This window comes from Octodon degus, unplaced genomic scaffold (genome assembly GCF_000260255.1).
Source record: "Octodon degus isolate 3935 unplaced genomic scaffold, OctDeg1.0 scaffold00142, whole genome shotgun sequence".
Lineage (NCBI taxonomy): Eukaryota > Metazoa > Chordata > Mammalia > Rodentia > Octodontidae > Octodon > Octodon degus.
This window is the reverse complement of record NW_004524718.1, coordinates 221870-229336: the sequence shown is the minus strand read 5'-3', so window position 1 is coordinate 229336 and position 7467 is coordinate 221870.

Here is a 7467-nt window from a genome sequence, read left to right as displayed (position 1 = left end):
CTTCATGCATTGAAGAAAGAGAATATGAACAAAGCCAGACTGCCTATCATGAGAAAGGCCAAAGTGAAATCCTGGGTCACAAGGCAATTTTCTCCCGAATAATGCTCAAAATGTTCACAAGCACCCTTAAGAAATGTGCTTCTGACGATCAGCTGCCCAATAGGTGCTTGGCTTCTCATGCTCAGTGCCCTGGTACATCCTCCAGCCTTGGTGCATGACATGAATGCTGAACATAGCTTCATAAAGCTCAGGATCCTCCCCAAATGCCATACTTCTGCAGCCAATAGACCAGAAAGTCATTTGCAACTTCGAGAAGCTGTGCATACAGGTGGCCTTCGCTAGGTGTTCTGATGTCCCTGTAGTGATGTCCTTGACTATGACAGAGTCCTGGAAATGGCATTTCAATGTCCTCCACTGCACCAACCTCAATGACAAAGTGTGGGAAGATGTCGCATTGCAGAATTTAAACTCAGCCTGGATGAAATTGTGGGTAGAAGCTGATTTTGAACTGCTTGATGTGCAGGTAGTGGAAATACTGTATCCACTGGCCAGAATATGGGTCTGGATTTGATGGTGTGGACACTGAGAGGTGTTTTGAGGACCTTACAGGGGAAGAACATGCTGAACTTGAGTGAGCAGCAGAAGGCACTTGATGAAGAGCATTCCACTGAGGAAGAAGACAGAGAGGAGGTTAGCAGTAATGTGCCAAAGTCCATTATGGAAAAAAATGGAATGATTGCCAGATTTCTTTGAGAAACAGAAGCTCAACATAATTGTAATGACCAGAGTGTGGACTCTTATGGGTGATAACATGGCCTCTCGTTTCCAGAGTGTTATGAAGCACAGAAAAAAAAGTGACATTAGGCAGAATTTCTGAACATTGTCCTGGGAGCTAAAAGATGAGAAAGAGAGAAAATTCATGAATGAGATGGTCCTGATATCCTTATGGAGAGAAGCTCTCCCCCAAAAACAGTATCCTCCTCCCCAGCCACTTGTCTTTAGCACCAGAAGCCACTTCAAGGATGTTTAGTGTTCTCTGTCTTTACACTGCACTGTACTTTGCTTTGTGAATTTGTGGTTTAAAAATAGAAATGCTTTGAAACAGACATACATTTACATTGACCTTATAGGAAAATTTGATTCAGTTCATGAGCAATTTGGTTGTCAGCTGGAATCATGGAATGAATCAAGTTGTGAACTGAAGTACCACTGTACATCATTGGATTTCAAGGAAAACATTATTTTTCATAAATTATTTTCTGTATATTAAAAAAGGATGACAAAATGTCCAGCATATGTAGAGTCTGCAATTCCATCTCATCATACTCATTTGATAATATTTAATGTATTTCTGGCTTGTTTAAAGGTGATAATTAGCATCATAATATTTGGCAGATGCTTAATACCAGGAGAAAAAAATTTACATGTTTATTGAAATATAATTTTGCTCTCTGAGTTGTACCTAGACATTCTGCCAAGCTGACAAGCTGCCCCAGAATAAAGAGTAGACATAAAAATTCTGCTTTAATCTTTGGGTAATCAAAAAATGCTCTAACCCATAGAACTTAAACCAGCAATTTCAGCTGAATACTAAAATAATTCTAGAACATTTTTATGTATACGTTATCAATAGCAAACCATTAATTATGAGACAATGTAGTACATCCAAAATATTAAAAACTTTTCAATAATTTTTTTCTTTACTCAATAACTTTATGTAGTGGCAAATGAATTTTGATTGCATTATGTGATCTTTGTATGTGTGACCATACACTGCTTCATAAATTTGGTAAGTCAGTTTAAATCCTCATATTTATATGTGAACAAATATGAAATATGTTTGCATAACATTTCTTTTTTTGTGTAAGATCTCACTATGCAGCTGAGACTTGTAGTGATTCTCCTGATTTCTGCCTCCCTAGTGCTGGGATTACAGGCATGCGCCACTCTGCCTGGACTCCATCGCTGGCTCACTGTGCCTGGGCTTGGGGCTGGCACTGCATGCATTGTGTATGTATGTTTCTATTAAGTTAATTTTCAAAATTCTAAACTATTAGAAAATATATGACACACTCATCTTGCTTAAAAATATGTAAATTAAATATATATACAGATTTCAAGGTTTAAAAACCTAGTATAATATTGCATTTAAATACATTAACCTTGAATTTGTATTTTAGATTTAGTAATATGCTTTAAAGTGGAGAAGCTTCATCAAATTCATTTTAAATACTGTTCATATTGTAATTATCTAGAGAATAATTTTAAGGTCATGACACACTCTGTTTTAGTATTTCTTTCATTTTTATTTATTATCAATAAGATATCCTAACTGAGACAAGAAATAAGTTACAATTCAAATTTTTCATATAAAAGACATGAACTTTGATCTTGCTGGTGCTCATCATTGCTTGTTCCTTCCCTTCAGATATCACCGATGCCCCCCACAGACTGGGTGACAGCCCTAGGTTATCACTTAGAGCTTTGAACATGCATTTTTCTATCACAGATGATTTCATTGCCAAAAAGAAACTCTCATAAAGTCTCTTGTGCCTTGGAAACAAGTAATAAGCCTCTAGCATTAGGGAAAGAAGGACTCTTGAATGTCCTTACTCTGAGGAGTGCCATTGTTTGATCAGTTGATGAGTGGTTAATGATTCAGGTGAGAAGTCTTCAGTCAGTTACAAGTTATGTATAATCTCTGATAGAAAATTTGGTCACTTGGGCAACAGAGTTGATAGTAAATACAAATATTTGTTGCAACACCATTTAAATGAATAAATATTAAAAGTTCATCTGAAAACTCTGTAATTTCTTTTAACTTAGCTTTTGGAATTCAAGACACCTGTAATTAATTCTGCATAGCCCAACAATTCAAAATTTGCATGTAATAAAATAATTTCATAAATAGTATGTATGTGTAAAATATACATTTCATTAATCTTGTAAATACCAATCTCATACATTTTGCTTTTAATTATTAAGTGATTCTTTTTCCTGGCACTCTTCATTTTGTCATCAATACTGCTTTGAAAAAAAAGACTTCTGATCATCTATGAATACTGAAAGAATAGGTCCCATCCTCAAGGAATTAAAAGTGATATTCTTCACTCATCTCTGAAAAACTGGCAGAATTTCAGTGTTCTAAATCTGAAGCCATTTTAGTATAATTCTCTACTTTAGCTATTGTACAGGCATAAGGCCAAAGCAATAGCAGATCTCAACATACCACAAGAGCTAACTAAATACATATTTTCTGAACAATCATTTAATGCTGAAAATAAAAGTCATAATGCTAGTTCAGATTACTCCTAATGTAACAATATGAAAAGAATGAAAAAGGAAAAGAAAAAAAAAGGATAATTGCATTCAAGCTACCTTTCCTGCATAGACTTTAGCTTGTTTTCATTGCAATGTATTCTTTAACCAGCCAAAAGCTAAACAAAATGTTTTCTAAACAGTAGTAGATATTTAAAAGTATTTGCTCAGAGACCCTGAACCTTGGGTGTTGGGTAGGATTTAGAGCATAAAATGTGAAGAATGGATAGGAAGGGACTTTCTGCAATTCTGTAGCACATGACTATGTCAACCAAGCAAAAATAAATAATCAGAATTAAATGTAAGTTTTAAATATAAGTTTGTTTCTACAAATGAGAGATATTATAACTTTAATACTACAAAGACTATTAAAGTAGTATGGCATGTAATTGCAGAACATGTAATATCACTCTTCTAGCTTTATTCAACTGTTTTGAAGTATTTTAAATTGAATATAAAATGTATTGCAATATCTGTATTTCAGGGACTTGGTTTTACAGTTCATTTCTTCCAAAAGTGAAAGTTACATCACTATTCTGATTATCTGTGATTATATAGAAACCTAAAGATTCAATATAGCTCAAAGTCACTGAATGACATAGCAAAGCTGTCAAGGGCAATCTTACTATTATAAGCAACTAAAGTAGATAAAATATTAGAGGCAATCAGAGAAGGCTAGGTCCTCAAAGCAACCAGTGCGGAAAGTGGGATAGTTTACAACTATGGAGGAGACAGGCAACTCCACTGTGGGTCACAGACCACAAGACAAAACATGAAACATTTTTTTTTTTTTTTTTTCAGATCCAGGAATTGAGCTCAGGCCCCTGTGCTTGCCAGGCAAGTGCTTATTCTACTGAGCCATCTCCTCAGCCCCAAAACATGAAACATTTTTAAAATTTTATTTTGCCTGCATTTACTATGGCCTGATGCAGTGTTTGATGTGGACTCAGCACACTGTTCTTCCTAAGGCTTAGCTCTGCAAGGACTCTTTTCTCATCTCTTCCCATGATGGAATCAGTTCTCCTTTCTGCAGAATGTGAGGACTGTCATGGCAGGCAGGTACAAAGCTACAGTTTCCTCTGAACCTTCTTTTTTTTTTTTTTCCCTCTGAAACTTCTGTTAATAAGGCTTCCTAGAAGCATGAGAGATGAGGAAAATTAACTCCCTCAAACAATCTCTCTGCAAAACTTTCTCTGACCTTCCAAATTTACTAAGACACAGTAGAGAAACATAACATTTCCTATTTCCTTTTGGCCCACATAGAATTATATTGCTAAATCTATTCAAAATTCCTGAACCTAGGTATAAATCCTCAGGCATTGTGCTCCCCCAACTCATCTCAGGACGATTATCCCTTGGGCTTCTGTAAGTTCCTTTCAGTCAATCAGTTGAGCCAGTCTTTCTCTTATACCTTATTTGGTTTCATTTCCAATACTTTAGATGGAAATACTCATAAGTGTTCCTGCTTTAGAAAGTCCTCTCTGAATCCCTAGATCAGTCAACTCTCACATCAACCACTACTTTCTCCCCATGGCATCCACCTTAGATATATTTAATTAGTTCTGTGATGTTGCATAGAATGAGGAAAGCTTCATTCTGAGGTACTCTCCACTTTTACATTCTCCTAAACACTGACTGACACAGCAGTATGAAGGGCATGTCACTGTAAAGCTTGACATAAGATAGTTTGGAGGACATCTGTTGAGGAAATGGGGTAGAGACACTGTACAATTCATATATAATCCCTTCAAGCACCAGGGAAGTATTATATCAAACTATTTTCACTAACTGAATAGCTCCACTAATCATACCAATTTCAAATTGATAAAGGAATAATATCATTGTGAAAGCAATGACCAGCTTGACCAGAGTAGTACATAATGTTATGATAAAATGATATTTTTTTAGTGAATACTATTGGAGGACCAACTTTTCTTAATCTACAGTTTTCTAGGATTCAATGACTATACCTCAATGCAAACTCAAGGAAATATTTAGTATTACATTTTAAATAGGTATAACAGAAACTAATGACATGGGGGAAAGGAACTCCCAACCTGCTATATGACTGATATGAGTTTGGCTCTCTAAAATAGAAGAGTGAATTTTAGGAACAATACAGATTAAGAATAGAATATATTTATTGAGGAAAAGAAAGCTTCTGCCTGAGAGAGAGACCTGAGTGTGTTGTGAAAAACTCTGCCTTCCTAGCAATTTTTAGAGAGCAAAATCACAAGATGAGGTGGGTCTAAGTTGGGAAAATGGGAACACATAAGGAGGGCATGAGGTGAGACAAAACTATGGTCAGCCAATAGGATTGGCAGCATAATTGCTCAGGTAAAATTACTTATATCAAGATCAAATGGAGAAGCAAGTCACATAGCAAGCAGACATAAAAAGAGAACACAGGCTTTTCCCGACACTCAAGTTTAGGGAAGGCAAGGTTTATTTAGTTCACAGTTACTGGAGGTTTCATAGTTGAAAGCAGCCTGAATTACATAGCAAGAGCTCAAGACACTGCCATCCTGTGCTATGGGGTCTGGAAGAGAGGCTGTGGAGCCATCGTGCCCAGGATTATCCACTCCATACCTCCAAGAGAGGCCACCACCAGGCCTCAGGGGGGATGGGAGGCACATGCTGTCAGTGTAATGGTTCTTGTCTCTCTGGCCCTGCCCCTTAAGCCCTGCCCTGGTCCTCTGGCCCCATCCCTTGAGCCATGCACTGCTCCTCAAGTGGCGAACCCCCCGTGATTTACATGAGGCTTTGGGGGGATAACTAGATATAAACCATAACAGTCATTAATTGATATCGGATCTTTTCACTGCCATAAGTAGTAGTTGTTAATAATATTTATCTTTATATGTTAAAAAACATTTAAAATGGTGAAATATAGGATCTAAAATTACTAAACAATATTTAGTATTATTTGAAACCAGCACAATCTGGTTGTGGTCATGCCTTGTTGCAATCCCAGTACTCAGGAGGCTGAAGCAGGAGGATTGCAATAAATTGGAAGCTATAGTGAGTTCAAGATTGAGCTGAAGTACATAATGATACCCAAAAACCAACCAACAAACAAACAAAACAAAACAACAACAACCAAAAAAAATGGCCAGCAAAACATTTTCTGGGAAGAAAGAAATGAATTGATGACATGCTAATTAATTTTTCTTTTTTTATTTGAAGAGTGAAAATGAAAGCAAAAACACAATCTTCCACAAATATATCTGTTAATCTGAGCTAATTAACTGTTACGTGATAGACAAATTGGAGAAAGGACTGCAGGAAGTAGAGCCATCTGAACTTCAATTTTCAGAAGCAGAATCACTTATGAAAGAGAAAAAAATGCCTTTTGTGACATTAATGTGGTACATTAAATAGAATAATATGACTTTTGATTTCAATTCACTTAATGGATCTTTAGAAATTAGGAGATGAAAAATTTATGCTTATGCTGTATAGAAAGTGGAAGAAAGATTAGCATAACAAATTGGCAGCAGACTCACACTGGTAGTAGCAGAGATTCATGTAACAAAAGAGAAGCATTAAAAATACATTAAGTAAAAAGCTGGGTTTATTTTATGATTTAACCAAAATGTTCTTACATAGTAACTAGTTAGATAGCATTGGTTACTCTCTCAAACTGAATTTCTTGGTGACCAAACTGAAGAAAAGTAAGAGCTGAGTTTTGTTTGGAAAACCTGCTAAGATAGATAAATGGGAAAGTAGTTTGTATTTAAAATCATTCTCCAAATCATGCATTCAGGTATTTAAAAATATTTTAGATATATACCAGTTTGTTTCATTTATGCTACTTTCATTCATTGAAAAGGAAATTTTGTTTTATTTGTTTCTTCTTTGTAAAAGAGAGTGTGTCTATTTTGATTATGATTCTAAGTAACATCTTGGCCATTCTTTTAAGATCTTAATAGAGGATATATTAGCAAAAAGGAACAACACATCTGTGCCCTGCGTAGCTTTCAACATCACCTTCTTAAATCACATCATTCAAACACTTGGTAGGCTCCAGTTCTTGAAATTCTATACCACTGAGATTAAAAAATGAGTGTTTTCTACAACATTAGCACAAAACTTTCTTTTAGTGAACTCAGAGAAGCTAGCTGTAGAACTATCTTACTTATATGTGTA